The sequence below is a fragment of the Equus caballus genome, chromosome 6, assembly GCF_041296265.1.
Source record: "Equus caballus isolate H_3958 breed thoroughbred chromosome 6, TB-T2T, whole genome shotgun sequence".
NCBI classification, from domain to species: Eukaryota; Metazoa; Chordata; class Mammalia; order Perissodactyla; family Equidae; genus Equus; species Equus caballus.
In genome coordinates, this window is record NC_091689.1 from 55,676,424 (window position 1) to 55,695,744 (window position 19,321).

A 19,321-nucleotide genomic window follows, 5' to 3' on the forward strand; every position below is an offset into this window, starting at 1 on the left:
CAAACTCTGTTCAAGGATTTAAGATTATTTCCCTGTTTTGAGAACCTTCAGGGGATTATGCTAAATCATATGCTGAAGGGTGAAAGGAGAGAGTGTGCAGCTGGAGGACATCTACGCTTGCATGACACGCATTCACAGGATCCAGGCTGAACTCTAAATAACAAACACTGACTTCCTTCAGCAGCACATTCCAGGCCTGCTGCTAAGGGAGAAAGGCAAAAGACATTTACGTATGATAATAAACGATCATTCAGAAGTCACGAGAAACTGATCTCTTGAAACAGTCTTTTCTTACTCTCTCACATATTATCTGCTGCTTCCCAGGTCCCAAATGCCTACATTCTCCCCTCAGAACCCATGCTTTTGAAATAGGTTTTATTAGACAGAATGTTTTTAATTAAGAAAAAAAAAGAAGCAGCAGCTTGATTTCCGGAAAAGGCTGGTATGCAGTGAAATCTGTACTAGGAATGCCTCACTCGTTTACTTGCATTCCATTATCTCAGATTCATGCACTGTATATATAGTCTTGGTGTTGTTTAAAAGCCTGGAGCCCATCTCTTCCAGGAATGCTTAACATTGATGTCCAGTTCACAGTTGCCAAGAAAGGAGTTCCATTTTGCTTTATCGGTTAAAAAGCAATTCTGTTAACAACAGCACGATCTCTTGCTATGTCCATTATTCACCCTCTGGTTGCTGCAGGATACTGGCTTGATGGTCTGACTGCTGAGAATTTGATGAAACCCACAGAGAAAATCTAATTGATGGTGTTGGGTTCTCTAGGTATGATTTCCACAACCATCTCAATATCCATTACCTCTGTGAGACCAATTTCCAGGTTGCCAGATGGCATGTGGTAACTTATGTCAAGGATTCACCCCTTTACATCCATCAGAAGTTGAGAGAGTTTTTGTTTTGTTTTTAAAACATCTACATATATTATCTTCCAGCATACCCCTTGTGGAAAAGTTTAAGGTAATACCTAGAAAGCTAGAGCGCTTACCATATTAATGCTTGCAAAGTGACTCCAGTAAAGCCATTCTGAACATAATTATAGTCACGGCTAAGGAACAAATAATGGCTGCAATGGAAAGATTCTAATTACCCACCTAGAGATGGTGGCAGAATTGAGGAGGTTCCCTCACTGCCTCAGGAGTGTTGCTTTGGGGAAGGTCCAACATGGCTGAGAATGAGCCTGAGGTGGGCAGAAATGGAAGGAGATGCAAACTCTATAGGACCACCTCACCTCTCCTTCCCACATTGTACACAAGTGGCACTGCCCCAAATGCCACGAAAACTCTCCACTGACCTTGTTAATGCTTAGCAAGCTTGGCTGTGGGTTGGTTTGTCTGTTTGTTTTTTAAATGTTGGTTTAGTCAATTACCCATATCTGCCAGCATTTATTTTTCTCATATTGAACTGAGGTCAATAGAAAATCAGTTCAGGGAGGTGGCAGGAAATCAGTGTTGGCTGCCATATGGCTCCAAATGGAGGCAAGCAAATACCTAGAAGTTGCATCACTGATGATAAACACACTATTAATACGTCATCCTCCTCCCCAGAAGGCTCCTAGCTTCAATTCTCATCCTATGCTACTGTCCCAAAATCACGGTTTAAATTGGATGTAACTTAAGGTGAAGAGTCACTCAGCTGGATAGTTTTGTGTTTTGTGTCTCTTGAGATATTTACAAGCTGAATGGACAAGCAAGTGGAAGGGACATAGCCACCTACCCATAATGCTCCATGGGCTGCATGCGTGGCCCAAAGCAACACCCCCAAAGCTGAGTGTATGATCTTTGACTACCTACTTCCCTCCTCCTTTCAGGACATTTAAAATCTGAGAAAGGGATAGTTATTCCTCTACAAGTTTCCATGAGTGACCTAGATGGCCCAGGTCATCCAGGGCCCACAGTAACCAATGATGCTTAAGGTTACAAACTGCTTTGTCCACAAGGTCACTTGGCCTGGCCACTCCACCTCTGGTGCCTCAGTTCTCTTTAGTTCATAACCTCTGGTTCTATTTTCTTTGATCCCCATTATCCCATCTTCTTTCTTAGTGAGGATGCTTCCACTGATAAATCCATATGGTTTGACCTACTGTTAGTAGCATTCTCTCCTACGCAGACAATTCTCAAAGGCACACCCCCGACTTCTTTACTAAACTCTGCATGAGTGATGTCTAGTCAATGATTTGTTGAACAGAATGCATCTTAAGTTAAATGAAAAAGCAGCCCAGGCATAGAGATATGTGGGAATGAGCACACCGCCCATCCCAGCAAAATGGTGTGGATGTAGAGCTTTTGTTTATTTATGGAAAAAAGAAGAACATTTCATTCTACCCAGACAGAGCTTTTCTGACTGAAGCGATGACCCTGGCTTCCTGGACAGAGATAATTAACATTATCAGCTCATTACAAGGCTGGCATAAACATGCTAGAAAATGACAACTTGTCTTCATTGTTCTTTTCCCCTGAGGAAGTATTTCCCAAACAGATGCAACCCCAAGCTTGGGCTTCATCTTAGCAACTGTGTTCAAGTTTAAAGCCTGGTGTAAAGGTCAGTGAGGTCTCCTCTGCTTCCAAGACTGTGGACCTTGCACCAACAATATGCTGAGAGTCAACTCAAGTCAACACACGAGTGAAGGGAAAGCTTTGGATGATTGGTGAGCATTTAGTTTACACTAAAAACAAAACTCGTACCACCTCTCTGGAATGAGAAATTGTTTTTAAAGACCTTTAGAAGTGGCGATTCCCCAATTACTGTCAGTAATTCATTCAGAGAAAAGTATTTTATACATAATTATACTGGAGAGGAGAGGCTGTTCTTAAGCATTCATAGCACAGTTTATATTTAAAAAATACTGTCTAATCCTTCATCATTGCTGCCACTGAAACAAAACAGTCCTAGGTGAGAAAGAGAAGAGAAGAGAGAAAGTACAGGAACCAGGGAGAAAGGTTCTAATCATAAAAGAACCAAACCTCCTCATGGCTGGCATCTCAAGGGACCACAGGCCTGTTCAATCACAGATCAAAGGTGTCAGTCTCATGTATCATAACAATTGCTAGCACTGTCTGAGTATTTACTAATTGTGAGGCACTGTTCTAAGTATGTTCATGGATTATTCCACTTAATACTTACAATGAAAACTGAGGCAGGCTTTTATTCTCCAAATATTTATCGAGCACCTACAATGTGTCAAACACTAGTCTGGGTGCTGGGGCTATTGCACCGATTGAAACACACAAAAATGCCTGCATTCTGTAACATACATTTCTAGAGCAGTCAGGAAGCAGTGCAGCCAGGATTTGAATCCAAGAAGTCTGGCTTCTGGTCTGTAAAATTATTATCATTAGCAGGTATCATAAAATGCAGCCTCTTTGGGAGACCAGTGAGAATCTCATAAATCACAAATAGTTAAATGTGAAACAATTGAGAGATATTTGCAGTCCGTGACTGATAACTCCTGAATTGCTGAGACTGGACTATTCTCAAGTGGAACAGTTTGAACAGGGCCTAAAACTGAAAAGAGCTAGCATTTGGAATCAGCACACCTGGGTTCAAGTTCTAGCTCTGCCATTTATTGCATGTATGTTTTCAGCAAGTTGTTAAACCTCTCTCAGCCTCAATTTCCTCATCGGTAAGATAGAAATTATATCAAGATCTAATTCACTGTGTTGTGGTGAGCTATTAAATGAAATATTATAAATAAAATACTTTGTAAAGTGCCTGATGTTATGTAAACTATTTTTACTATGTGCTGTTTATGGGCTCTTAAACCAAGAAGCTAATTTAAGTCATTTTAGGAATGTGAGCCCTGAACCTTATAAATTCCTGACTATACAGACTGAGGCAGAACAGAGGCCTGCAGCCCACCTGTCTTCAGTATATGTGTGCATGGGGGCAGGGAGGGCAGAAAGAAAGAAGGGCAGACTGCCCTGCATTACCTGGGGGCACCATTTAGCCGGACTCAGATACGGAGCTCCCTTTATCAAGGAGCCTCGGTCTTTTATCCTATGTCACCAGCTTGCTTCCTTTAGATCTCTGCCTTCAGAATGGCCAGGTTATCCAGGGCCCATAGTAAGCAAAGATGCCTAAAGATCACAAACTGCTTTGTCCACGAGGATGTCACTTGGCTTGGCCACTTCACGTCTGATGTCTCAATTCTCTTTAGTTCATAACCTCCGGTTCCATTTTCTTTAATGACTATTTTCCCATCTTCTCTCTTGGTGAGGATGCTTCCACTGATAAATCCATATGGTCTGACCTACTGTTAGTAGCCTCCTCTCCTGTGCAGACAGTTCTCAAAGGCACCCCACCTTCTTTAACAAGAGAAGTGCAGGACTCAAGTCCACTCAGACCACACCTCTCTCAAGGGATCACTCAGTGTGATCCCCTAAACTTTGAAATTGACAAGCCATCATCCTTCAGGATATTGGTAATCTCCATCCATTTGGTCTCCCCTAATTCTTATTTGGACTCCATTCCTGAGTTTTCTTAGGCTGTCTTGAACTTCAGGGTAAGGGGGCAAATGTATGCACAGATTCAGAGACTTATTCTCTGAAGAGCATATTGACTCTCAGCAATCTCTTACTGTATGAAATCAAAGTTTCTGAGAGCCACACTCAAGTTTCACGCAGAAGAATTCAAATTATCACAAATTTAGTGCCCTGAAACAACACAAATTTAGCCTATTACATTGCTGTAGGATAGAAGTCTGACACAGGTCCTCAGGGCCTCCCTGGAGGTTCCAGGGGAGAATCCATTTCCCTGCTTCCTCCACCTTCCAGAGTCCACCCACGATTCTTGGCTAATGGTCTCCCTCCTCTATCCTCAAAGCCAGCAACATTATGTCTCTATGACCATTGCTTCTTAGTCACATTTTTCCTGACCTCAGCCTCTGACCTTTGCCTCTGACCTCAGCCTCTGACCTTTGCCTCTGACCTCAGCCTGGAAATGTTCTTCAATGTTAGGAAATCATGTGATTTGGCTGGTCTCACTTGGGTAATCTAGAAGAATCTCCTCATCTCAAGGTTCATAACTTCACTCACATCTGCAAAGTCTCTTTTGCCATGTAAGGTAACATATTTGCAGGTTCTGGAGATCAGGACATGGATATCTTTGGGGTCATTATTCTGTCCATCACATTCCTCTCTCTGGCCCTTAAAGGGAATTCCACTTGCAAATATATCCACGCCATCTTAAAGTCCTCAACACTCTTCAACCCATTACAGTATCTCCTCAAAGTCCAAAATCTCATCTAAATCTCATCAGCTCAAAAGTCCCAAATGTCATTATCTACCTCACATAAATCAGGTATGGGTGAGGCTCTGGCTGGCAACATGAGGTGGCCTTTTCCCAATGCAAATGTTTTGAAATAATTCAATTGTTGTTTTTTCTATAGTTTACACATTTTATCAAATGTTTCCATTTGGCGATGGTATTCTGAGGCATTTTTACTGAAAAGACCATGAATGTTTTGTGTTTTTTCTGCATGTCCCATATGTCTACTGTGTGCCATTTTAATCTTCCCATTCTGACTGCAACTATCCACTCCTGGGGTAGGAGCCAGTCATATGTTTTTCTTATATTCCTATATTCTAGACTAGTGTTTGTCACATATGGAGAAAAAAGCTAAACGTGAGACTAAATAGAGACTAAATATTAAGCTTATGAGTATCTTAAAATTTTCCACATGTCTAAAATATAGAAAATACTACTATTTATACTGGACTTAGGTTCTGATTTTCTGAAGCAGCACTCAGTCGACACATATACCACATACACACGCACACAGACTCTCACATATATGCATTCATCAAATACAAGTGGAAGTTTGAAAATTATCCAACTTAATCTAACTGCTAATCCAGTATCTTTAAAATGTGGGGTTTAAGAAATTGTTTTGTTTCTACCTTTATTGAGGCATCTTTACAGAAAAAGTATTCGAAGATTAAAGTGAACTTGGGGCTGGCCCCATGGCCTAATGGTTAAGTTCAGTGTGCTCTGCTTTGGCAGCCTGGGTTCGGTTCCCAGCTGTGGACCTACACCACTCATTGGTGGCCATGTTGTGGCAGTGACCCGCATACAAAACAGAGGAAGATTGGCACAGATATTAGCTTAGGGCAAATCTTCCTCAGTGAAAAAAAAAAAAGAACTTGATATTCCTTGGCAATTTCTTTCTTTTTGTTTGCATTTCTTCCTCAATAAAGTGAAACCTTTTCACTATAACAAAATGATTCTACAGTATATTTTGGGTCATTCAAACCAGAACATGTTAGAAATAAATCCTATCAATATTGTGAATGATACTGGAACTTGGCGCAAGGTGCACAGGACTTACAATACAGTTGGCGGAGCAGGCAGACAAAGGCATTGGTAGACTATAATGAATATGCTGTAGGTGACCAAGTAAGATAAAAGTGTTTACTTACTAACTATGGCAATGCCACGCTGCATAAATAAAAGATAATAAATAGTCTTGTTTCGTGATACCTTAAATAAAACACATTTACAAAAGCTCATGTTTCTTGTGATGGTTGGTTTGAGGGGTTTCTTAATTTGTGCTGAACAAAACCTCCTTTTTACGGAATCTGAAAAAATGACCTGGGGACACTATATGTAAAGCCTCCATTTTTCCATCAAGGTTGTTTATGCCAATTATTCATCCAAAATAGCACCACCATAATGTAATTCTGAATAACAAATTATGGCATCAAAACCAATCATCAACAATGATGATAGTGGTCCCTTGCATTTATAAGAAGTATCATAATCTTTAAAAATATTTATTGACCTAGAAGTCTCCAGCAATAATTAATCATGAATTATTCATAGCAGTTAAAAGATCTCTAGTTATCTGATGGGATCCAATCCTACCCAATCTGCCCTCATAAAATGTTTGAAGCCTTCTGGCATTTTGCCCTGTGTAGGAGCCTGATTCTTCCAGACACTTGGTTCACAAGAACATCTTGTCTTTTAGCGAGGAAAAAAATACCCTCCTATTGTGATAAATAATGAAGAAAATCTCTGCAATCCAATATCTGTTAACACATACAATCACTTAAAATTTTTGACTTGACTATTTATTTTCCTTAATGTTGACATGCTAGGACTTTTACGTTTTTACAAAGCTTCTGAGTTTTGCTTTTGGGGCTCTTCCAGGTCAAATTATTAATGTATCCTCCCTTTCCACTAAAGATATTTAACACACTTCGCATTTTTCACAGATTAAACGCTAAGCTCTGCCCTCTTTCTTTTACAATTTTCAACCTCCTCCCTTACCGTCTTCGCATACTGCTAGGCCTCAAAAGCCAAATAAGAGGTTTCCGCATGAAATCATAGGCAGAGTTTGTAATAGAAATACTATTTTAAAACTGAGTTGAATAAAAATGTAATAAAAGGCTATAAGATCTCTTAGGAGCTTAATTACAGTTTTCTCTGTTCTGGGTCCTCATTTTTCTCAAATAATGGTTCAAGGGAAGAAAGTACTTTTCATAAATATGGATTAATCTAAATGAATTTTCCTAAATAACAATGGAGAGAAAACAAGAGAGGCAGAGGGGAAAAAAACATTTGTTGAGCACCTACAATTGCACATGGCATTTTGTTAGAAATTTTCAGAGTATTGTGAATAAAAGCACAGGCACAGGAGACAAACTGGCTGGGTTTGAATTCCAGCTCCACCCGGAATCCAGCCACTATCTATAAGACCCTGGGCAAGTGACTTCCTTACTCCTCTGGACCTCAAGCTCCTCATCTATACAGAAGGCATAACAATAGCGCCAAGTTCATAGAGTAGCTGTGATGATTACACGAGTTCACACGTGTCAAGTCCTATATCAGTGGTTGGCTTATAGGAAATGCTATGAGCATTAGCTAATTATTATGATTGCTAATTATTATTATATCTCATTTGGTTTTGGTACACGACAGCCCTAATATAAGACGGTTATTATCACCCGCAGTTTACTGAAGAGGAAAGTTGGGTGTATGAAAGTTACATAAGCCGACCACGCGCACAATTAATAAACGGTCTATTGGACTGGACTTCAAACCCACACTCCTGCCACTGAAGGGAAATGAGGACTGATGATCTAGCCCTGGGAAGCTTTAAAAGGACCTTTTCTGTGGCTGAATCAGCAACATCCCCAAAGCTCTTCTTCCTTCCTAGCCATCATTTAGTTCCTATCTCTTTCTTTTATCACTTGGTTGTCCTTTTCTGCCTTTTAATTCCAACATTAATGACATATGTGAATTGGTAGAGAAAGCACCATGATTTTGAAAGATAAGAAACAAGAGGGAAAGTTGTTCTACTCCTCAAATAAAAATCCCACTGAACTTACAGTATTTTAGTCTTGCTGCCTCCCTCAAGGCCTCCCCAAGTATTTCCCACTGATTTCTCTTCCTCTCATTGATTCCTGTGGCATTTATGGTCTGAACTAAACTGTTAGAACATTGTCTTATGTATGATCTAAAATGCTGCATTGCACATGCCTCCACATATAAATTTCTGACAATAAGTAGCTTATCACATTTCACATTTTGAAAACTCATGATGAGCTCTATCCTTTCTTGAAGACTCTCCTTCTGTTTCCCTCCCCAAATGTCTCTTCAAATATGCCTTGAGTCTGAATTGAGTCAAAAATCATTGTACGTTATATAGCTTAGTTGTATCCATGACATACAATTGGCACTGTATCCATGTCAACTTCCTGGTTTTGATAATATATTGTGGTTATGTAAGATGTTAGCATTGGGGGAAGCTAGGCGAGGGCTACGCAAGAACTCTGTACTGTTTTTGCAGCTCTGACAATTTTTAAAAAATATTTCAAAATAAAAATTTGAAAAAAATTAATCATTCTGCTGGAACACAAACTATCACTAGCTGATTTCTAACTGGAAGTCACACACGCCCAACAAAACACGAAGACCTCTGAAGACGAGGACAATCATATAGTTCTCCTGATTTCCTCCAAAAATACTGACATTTTATTTAGCAAATGGTGGGAGGATGGAGAGGGTGGAAGAGTTGGGAACACAGGAGGAATTTCATAAATATTTGTAAACTGATAAGTGGGAGACATAAGAAATCATGGGTTAAATTTTGGGACTCAAAGATTTACATGTATAGTTACCGTGCTCCTAATTTCACCTCTTTTGGAACACTGCTAGAAAAATAGATTCAAGATATGAAATATTTGAATGGAAAAATAGTCCCAGGCATTGGAACAGATAACCATTACTCATCCTACTGTGCACAGTTGAGTCTTCCTTTAAAACTTCTAACTCAACATTTGTTGCCAAATGACTGGGAAGCTGGCTCAGTTGTTAGGTTCAGTTGTAATTTATGGGGTTCTTAATGCAAAAAGAAGTCAAATACTTTTCAGACAATAAATATTCACAATTTTTTATCTTTATTTTTTTATTTTTTGACTTCACCTCTTAAATTACTGCCCAATGGCATAAAACAAAAGAAAACCTTTTAAAATACTAAAAAAACCCAACCAGGAAATGTATCATTGAGAAAAAGATGCTATCTTTCTCCCCAAAACAGTGAAATTTATGAATTTTTCCCAATACTATTCTGTCTACACAACCATTGCGTAAGTTTCACAAATGCCACTGTCAAAGAGCAATTTAAAATCATTTTTTCCAAATGACGGGAAAAGAACAACTGTCTTACCTTAATTTGATTCTACATTAACCTTAACTTGATGAAGCATGATGTTAATATGCTCAAGCTTATGGTTTTAATTCCTCTGTGGTCTACTTAGCTTCTCTCAGTAGAAAATTTGGTACCATGGTCCTAAACTGTGTTTAACTCTCAAACACTTAACAGAACAATTTACTCCAACCACCCCCACGATTGCCAAACAGCTCAAGTTATCATCTTAAAACCAAAGCTCAGCATGTCACAGTTGCTGAGGCTTACATTTTTTTTTTTAAACAAAACTTACCCTACTATGATGCGAATGCAAAATTCTAGTCTTAAGGAACCACAGAAAAGTCTCACATTTGATCTGCTCAATAGAGTACTTTTTGGCTCATTAGTCTACTCCCACTAGAATGTTAGCTTCATGAAGGCAGAGAGCTTGCCTGTTTTATTTACCACTGTATCCCCAGTACTCATGACAGTGCCTGGCAAGTCAAGGTTTACTACATGCAGCTCACAAAAAGCTACATGCTTTCTCAAAGCTGAAAACACCTATTTCAAATGGAAATTGAGTATTCGCCACACTTAACATAAAATGCAGTACCCAAACTAGCAGCATCAGCATCAACTGGGAACCTGTTAGAAATACAAATTCTCTGGCCCTACTACAGCCCTACTGAATCAGAACCTCTCGGAAGGGGGTCCTGAAGCATATTTTAACAAGCTCTCCAAGTGATTCTGAGGCATGCTAAGGTTGATATTGTCAATATAACACATTGAAGGAAACCGATTCCCTCATTCAGCTCTGATTTGCAGTAGCAGTTCCAAATCACATAAATTCAGCCATTTTAGTACAGAAGTATACATAACATATATTGGAATGAGTCTCTGGAAAATGACTTTTTGTACAGAATAAATATTTGGACCAATAAAATTTGATCACTGTTATGCACTTTATATAGCAATGTACCTTGAGTCCTAAGACAAGAATGTGAGATAGAAACAAGAAATGTTAAATAAAATATTAAACAAGAGATTATAACTGTAAGGCTTCCTCCCAGATCACCCTTTTTATGGCAAATCTAAACAGAACTTATTTAATGAACATGGAAGTAACGTGATATGGTGTTAATGTCTCCACACCAAGAGCCAAAGACCTTTGCTTTTCTTTACTAGCTGTAAATTACCCAAAAAACTCACTGGGATTCTTCGTCATTTCAATGAGCTAAATAATAGCAAAGTGGAAAATTCTGTGATTCAATAGGAGCATCAAGGCCCTATAATGTTCCAAAACCAACATATTTCTAAATGACAGAAAGTGGGAGGAATGATAAATATTCTGGATCCAAAAGGCTCCTGACAGGCCAGAGGAATAGATTAAACCTAACAAAACAGTATTTAAGAGGATAAAAATAAACTTCCACACCTTGGTTAAACATACACACACTCAGGTATAGGTTTGGAAAGATATGACTCAGCAAGAGCATATATTTAAAAAAAAAAAAAGGACTTCATTGGCTGTAAACTCCCCATGACCCAAAACTGTCACCTGAAAACAACAGTGACCTTAGGAAGCCTTAGCAGAAGCAAAGTACCAAGAAGCAAAACCATAGTTGTGCTCTGATCCGGCCTGCGCATCCCACATCTGCAATGTCTGCATCAATTTGCCACATTTTATGTAGCGCCTGGGTGAAGTAGAACAGTGAGGACGGTGCTGTGACTAGAAACCATGACCTGTGTGGGGTAAATGAAGCAACTATGAGTAACTAGACTATGGAAGAGAAAACTCAGGCGTGGGTCAAGGCATGCCAGCTATCTTCAGACATGTTAAGGGCTCTCACAAGGAAGAGGATTTAAGGTACTCTATGAAACTCTAAGGGGTTAAATTTAAAGTCAATGAGTAGAAGCTCATGAACAGCCTTTGGTTCCAATGAGGGTCAAGAAACAAACAGGAAGCATTGCTGTGAGAGCTGTATCTGTCAATTTGGCTGGGCTACAGTACCTAGTTATTTAACCAGACCTTAACGTAGGGGTTTCAGAGAAGGTATTTGCAAATAGGGTTAACATCTACGATCAGTTGATCTTAAGAAAGGGAGATTAGCTTTAATAACTCGGGTGGATCTCACCCAATTACTAAAACGCCTTTAGTGAAAAAACTGATGTTTCCCAGAGTTAAAGAAATTCTGCCTAAAGATTGAAATATTAAATCCTGCCCGAGTTTCCAGCCTGCCAGCTTGCTTTATAGATTTCAGTCTTGCCAGGCCCCCACAATCAAGGAAGAAAATTCCTCAAAATAAATAAGTAAACAAAAAAATGTGTGTGTGTGTGTCTGTGTGTGTCTGTGTCCTATTGGTTCTGTTTCTCTGGAGGACTGTGACTGATACAGTTGTCCAAGGATGGAATGGTCTACTTCCAGCCATGTTGAGTTCTTGTCACAGGAGATATTCAAGTGCAAGCAAGGAGATCACTTTGGTCATAATAAGGAGAGCATTTAAAATATATGCCCTTAATAAAATTATAAAGTATGTACACACCACACAGTTTAACTCAGTTTATTCATTTTACTGAGATTCTAGTCTGCATAAAATACTATGTCAGGCTCTGGGGATATAGCGATGAGCAGAAATAGCTACTGTTCTGCCTTTTGGAATGTACATGAATCCTGTACTATGTACAAGGTACCAGGCTAGCTATTCTAGAACACAAAGCTGGTGCTCATTAGATACCTGTTAAATGAATAACTGAAAGAATGAATAAAAACATATTTTAAGGTTATAGGGAAATATATAGATACATATATATTATTTGTGAAACCTATCAAAATATTTAAATGTTTTAAAGCTTTAATTTTTAATAAGGATAAGAGTTGATTATCAATAAATTCTACAAGATGCCATGCTTTCTTCTCCAATATGGCATAAGACTAAATCATTTTCCTAAACTATGCTCCTCTCTTGACCCCCTTACACAGTTATCACGAAAAAATTCTGACTCAATGTCTATTCATTTCACGTATTTGAAAGTGCAAATTCCTACAACATAGAATCTACGACCTTTGGATATTCTGTAACGTTATGTACTCAGTGGAGGACCACTACTAGCCGACTGCTGGGCTGAGTGTGTTCCTCTAGCCTCCAGTGATGGGCAGCAAGAGAACTCACCACACTGCTTCTCCAAGCACAAACGTTAAGGAACACAGGAGAAGAACTGCGTAGATTTCAATTATAAGAGCACAACAGTATTAAGACCATATTTGTATCACACTTGCAATTTTTCAAAGTTCCGTGAAAGCCTATCATACCCGCATCACTGTAAAAGAAAAAAAAGCAAATGAATGTATCATTTCACAGATGAACAAAAAGACACATGGATGGGATGAAGCTGGAGTTCTAACCCCAATCCTTTCATTCAGTTCAGTTGGGTGCTTTTTTCTTTATTAGATCATAGTGACAGGACATAGCACAACATATAGTCTTTTGACAACAATGCGAAATTTATTCTTTAGCAGAAGATGATCCAAAGCTTTACACCTGATCCAAAGCTACAAAAAATGTAATAGTGTGTTACGGGGGAACTTTCTTTATACACAGGTTGCCGAGAATCTTGGCTGTATTGATTGACAACACACCCAGTGTTCCAGGTTTGGGAGCTTTGCTATGTACTGGTTATTTATCGTTACCGAAAATTTTTTATAAAAACAAAACTCAATCAGTTTTACAAGGTTCATAGCATAAAATTCTAATAATCATCTCATTTCCTAATATAAGGTGTTTGAAAGGATGTGGAAAAGAACAGAGTGATAACAAAATGAAAACGTTTAGTAGCAAAGTTGCAAAAGCCTTCACAGAGTCATAAACAGGGATTCTAGACTTGGCTGTGGAACCAATAACCTAGGTCATCTACAGAAGGATCTCTCTTATATATCTCTCTAACATATATATATGAACTTAACATATTTGCTAATTCCATGCTGAAATTACCTGTTTCAGATGGTCTTTTCTTTATAATATAACTACTTTCATTTTTAATGGGAGGGAAGAAATTATGGCTGTTTTTCTGAAACCACAGCAATTTTCAAAGGCAGCTGTGGCAACAGAGATGCGTTTGCAATGGAATTTTGGCTTCAAGGCTGGTACCACCTTGAAAATTTGGCTGATTTCCCCAAACCCATAAGTTGGAGAAATACCAGGAATAAAAAGGGGAATTATAAGGACTATTTGCAATTTTCTTCACTCCCTTCCCTCAAACAGTCCTTGTCAGCTGCCAAGAAAACATGTCAAGATCAAAATGAGACTGATTGATGACTGATAATTAACTACAGGAAAATATTTCAATGAATAAATTAGCCGTCAGTTAAAAATAAAGGGCAATTGAATTTTAATAATATATTCCAATAGAAAAAAGGAGGGACAAAGATATGTTCTTTTGGCCTTGAAATACAGTTCTTGATTTTATTTTGTTTTATTTTCCAGTATTGTTTCCTCCCTAATTATATTTTTCTTAAGAGAAAAGCTAAGAATTGGTCATTGCCAACCTACAAAATGTTTAACTATCCACCAATAAACAACTGATTTTGATTATTTTAATTTTTCCTTTCCTTTCCTTTCTTTCATTTTCTTTTCTTTTTCTAAGCCCTCATAAGCATCATTCCTCATCTTTGCTTTACTTCCTGGGCATGCAAAAAGGTCATCATGACGTATGCCTTGCACAGAGGTCTGACTTTTATACATACCCATAGGTATACACCTGCAATTTGAAAACACCCTTTTATTCCTCTTGGGGTGGAAGAAACAAATGAAAAGCAACTCAGCTGGGCTGCTTGCCTCATTTTGCTTTTCCATCTTTGTAGATAAAGGAAGGTATAAATGCTTGGAAGCCACAGGTAACTATATCACCATATTTTATGACAACAGAACAGCTATTTTTCTAGCCCCATCCAAACTTGTCTCAATGCCACCTTCCTCCCTTTGGCCCAATTCTTTAAAAAGCAATTATTCCTCTAACCACCAACTACACAAAGAACCAATGGGCCTCATTTCTGGTAATTCGTCAATAACAACAACCATCTAGGAAAGGCTTCTTCTGAAACACATATGCACATGCACACACGCGCGTGCGCGCACACACACACACACACACTTGTTTCTGGGAAGTGTGGAAATTCTGCACCCACCTGAAACACAATATGTTCCTCTACTTACCTGGACAACTTTTTAAAGAAAATTTACCACTAAGATTTATATAATCTTAGGAAAAAAATGACCAAGAATTTGAAGAGCTGATTGAGACCATAAGTTGGTAAAAAGTGAGTGAGGTGGACAACTGTTGTCAGTGCTCAGAGTCATGTGATGTGCACAGCCGAGGCTCTTTCCCATACGTGTGGTCCTGAAACTGGACCTGAAGCCTAGGTGAAAACTTACTGAAGCCACAGATCAACTTGCTGTATCTCCCTGAAAATTCCGTTTTAGTCACTGATTTTTGGGGGAAGTCATTTTTATATTCAAACAAACATAGATATATCATAGATTTATATTAAAATTTGCATATACTTTACATTATTAATAAAGCATGCAAAAATAATTACGTGATTACAATGAGATGCTTTCAAGCCGCAAATCCCCTAATCTTTCTCCTCTTCTTTTAGAAGTACTTTGAAAAGAATGTTCAAGCAGCATCATACTACGTCATTAAGCATAAGTGAAGGCAACAAACTGATGCACAGTTACTAAAGTAGAGAAAAAACTCTAAAACATAAAGGTTAGTTCCACAGCATAAGGAAACTGACCTACCCAAGATGCTATTGATAAATGTTGTTTTTATTTAATGTATATGAGGTCTCACAAACATATTCCAGTGATAAAGTACATGTCTATGTTAAAGCAGTATTTGAGCTCATTGGAAAAGTCACATTTAAAATCAGAATTGTCCCTGTCCCACTTGAAAATAAAATGAAAAAAGCTTTTCAAAACTTTTTATATTGGGGGGGGCAAGGAAGCAAAGAAGAACAAGAAAAAGGAGAAGAAATACATCACTGCTCTTTGCACCAAGGTGAAAAATATCAAAGCTTGTTTGTATTTGGCACCCAATTTATGGCCCAACAATCTGAGTCTATGAACTTAAGCCGTCACGGATGAATGCATCAATTGGCTTTTGAATCAGAGGATAGCATTATTCAATTAAGTTTCAAGAAACACATTTCACTATGGCACACAATATTTCCATTCTAAAATGAGAATGTCAACTGTGAAACTAAATCTAAAATTTCAGTTGTTGTTCTCTCAGCCCCTCCCACGCTTACTACAAGTTTGAGTAATATGAATTCAGGAAATATTTAAATAAATATGGTGTGCATTCTGGGTTTTATGGCAGGTCTTATTGCTTTAATTACTTGGAGCCTGTCAAATTACAGGCTGATGCACACAAGTAAGGAAATTTATGACCTACATGCCATGTTATTAATGCTCTACATCAGCCAGTGACGGTAAATGTTTACCCTGCTGGGGCAGGAGATGATGGAATGAGCTGGGAAATCCTGGCTCTACACCTCACAGCATCACCACAGTGCTAACCATGCTGAGCCAGCAAGCTTCCTAAGCCAGCAAGCAAGCTTGCTTGAAGACAGAACCGCAAGGTAAAATTAGACAGAAGGAAGAAGAATCCTCTGAATTTCAAAGACCATGTAAATACTGCTATATATATATATACACACAAACACCTCACATGTTTTATCAGTGCTCTTCAGTAACTAGCACGTTATTAAACTTTGCCTGTGCTGACACTTCTATGGTCAACCTGTCAACCAGAAAGTTCTGGTTAATGTTAAATTCTGTTTTTAACATAGAGAGCCTATCTTTTACCTGGGCTTAGGGAGCCATCTACCACATACCAGAAGCACTTTCAAATTTAAGGGTGTTAATTTATTGATGACACTAACATATTTCTGGCCGTTTTTCCAAGATTTCCAAGATATAAGCCATGAGAAGTATTGTTATGATCATTACTTGTCAAGCTGTAATTGATATTAACCAGACTTTGGATTTAAGAGAAAGAGAGAGAGATAGAAAGTGTGTGTTTGTGTGTTCAGGGTGTGCAGAGTAGCGACACAGAATTTTTGTCTTACAAGCATTCCGAAAACCAAAATACTCAATTGAATGTAAATATATCTTTGAATGTATGTTTTCACTAGAGCACTCAAATCGAAATGAGCATACCTTGAAAAGTTATAATAACATAAGTTAATACTTGCACACCTACTATGTGTCAGGTGCTGCTCTAAAAACTTACATTAATAAATCATTCAATCTCAACCACAACTCTTTGAGATAGGCACTATTATAGCCTTTTTTATAATTGAGGAAGTTGAGAAGATAAGTAACTTATAAGTTGCCAAGTTCAGACAGCTAACAAAGTGTAGAATTGGGAGTCAAACCTAACTGTGCAAATCCAGAGCTCGTGCCCTTACCCCCAGGCTTTACTGCTCTCTATTAGCAAACAGACAATATGGTCTTTTTCACCCCAAATCCCAATTTGGTATTTACTGTTGGGAAAAGTCAGTGGGACAAGTAAGATTTGAATTGCTTCTGTTCAATTGCTTCACAGGCAAATCAGCGATGCTCTGTTTCCACCACTCCTAGATCTCAGACTGGCTCCTCTAGGAACGCTTGCCCTGCTGGGTGTTTGAGCCCATGGCAAGATCATGACCATTTTCGGGAGGCATATGAATAAGCAAAGAGCTGCAGTTGCATTCCAGTAGGTATAATTTCTTGTAGATTTTCAAAAACAAAAGTTACTTATAAGACTGATACAATCTGTAGAATAGGAAGGTGAACATACAGCACAATGACTAGGCAGAGACATCATATATCCATGTTAACAAAGAATTAGAATAAACATGAATTTGATATTGCTACAGTCTGGCTTCAAAGTTGGGGGATGTGAAGTACTCTGTGGTTATTTTCATGGAAAACATTTCCCCCTGAAAGTGGGAAAAGGTCTCTGAATTGTCTCCCACGCAAAAGGCAAACTAGTACTACTTTTTAAATGTGAGGTGTGGTTACAAGGTCTTAGGAAAACAGTCTAATGTTGAAATAGGAAAACATTGTCTGTGTATGGATGACAGACAAAAAGGCAATTGTTTAAAGGCATGTAGTTTATCATTGTCATTTTCACCTAAATGAAAACAAACACAAATGGTAGAATGTACGTAAGGTAGATAGAGAAACCAGTTCAAAGAGGATTCATTAATCAAAAATCATAAGATTTTAGAGTTGGAAAGCACCTTAGTAAACAGGTTCAATGTCTGCATTTTACACGAAACAAAACCAAGGTCAGCAGAATTTGGACTCCATGTGCAGGTGTTATCTTCAGCTCTGGATGTGAAGAATCACCCCCAGGGAGAGTGTACGGAGTGAGAAGACAGAGGATGGTATGTAGAACCCTGGGAGCCCCAGGTTTTGAGAAGTTGGCTGATCTAGAGTAGCCCATGAAGGTAGCTGGTTGGGAGCAATGGAGAGATAGCAGGCAAGCCAAGAAGTGTGATATCACAGGAGCCTGGGAAGGAAGGAGCTTCAGGAAAGAATAAGTGGTCGTGTTGAATGATAAAAAGAGTTCTAAGAAGGCCTGAACTGGGAAATGTTCATTCAGTTTGTTGGTTATTGATAGCAAAAGTAGTGTCAGGAGCATGATTACAATGGAAAATTGCCATGTTTGAAGCAATGAATGGGAGTTAAAAAAAAAAAAATTAAGATAGTACAGCAGAGCTCATATTCACTAAACTTGGAAAAAAGAAAAAGAGCAGTGGACAAAGAAAGGCTTAAGGGAAAACTGTCAGTAGAGAATGAGAGGAATAATTGAAACAATTTGGGGGGAGACAAAGGGAACTGGGGTCTAAGCTCAAGCTGATGGATCAGCCTTGAGAGGAGGAGGCACACAGCCTGCTCTGAGATAGCACAGGGGAGAAAGGTATGGATATACATACAGCTAAGTGGTTCTCCCAACTGAATTTTTAATTTTATGTTTAACTTTTCAAACCATGTGGAGTTTATTTTAGTAAATGATATAAGGTTAAAAAAATCCCCTTCCTTTATTGCCTGTGGTAAGTTTTGAATGAATGAATACTAAACAGCCAGCCCCAGGCCTAGACCCTTCATTCACGAGGGACTTAGACAGGCTATTGTTGCCAGCACCGGCTTTCCCACACACTCCCTTGCCTTCATCCTCCACTCACTGGAACAGTTTCCTCATTCTCCAGATCTTTCCACCAGCTACAGAAATTAGGTTCTCACGCCATCAGGAAACACTGAGGACATTAATGGGGAGGAGTTTAAATCTTCAATCTTGTGAAGGCGGGCAGTTTCTTAGCCTTGCCAACTATCTGTTTTCTAGGCTTGGTTTCTGCCAGAGGCAAGAACAAACAGCAAAGAGAAGGAAAAGGTGACAGTGAAAAAGAGGACTCTTGAGAAAATTAAAAGAAAAAAAAAAAGACTTAGAATAGGGAAGACTTACTCCTGAAATTAAACCACAGAGCAGATTAGGAGAGAGAGGTTGGTCACAGAATTAAAAGCTGCTCATGCGTGCTTGTTTAAGATTATGTGGATTACTCGTTGTATTGGATGATCTCCATGGGTTTCACTCTACAAACATACACCTCCTAGATATCTATTTGAGTCCTTT

General features: G+C 38.7%; 1 protein-coding gene across 2 annotated transcripts in view; it reads right to left on the reverse strand.

Annotated features, from left to right (window-relative positions):
* Positions 1-19,321, reverse strand: part of RERG (RAS like estrogen regulated growth inhibitor) — a 113,806-nt gene that overhangs the window by 89,848 nt on the left and 4,637 nt on the right. The gene's annotated exons all lie outside the window — the stretch shown is intronic.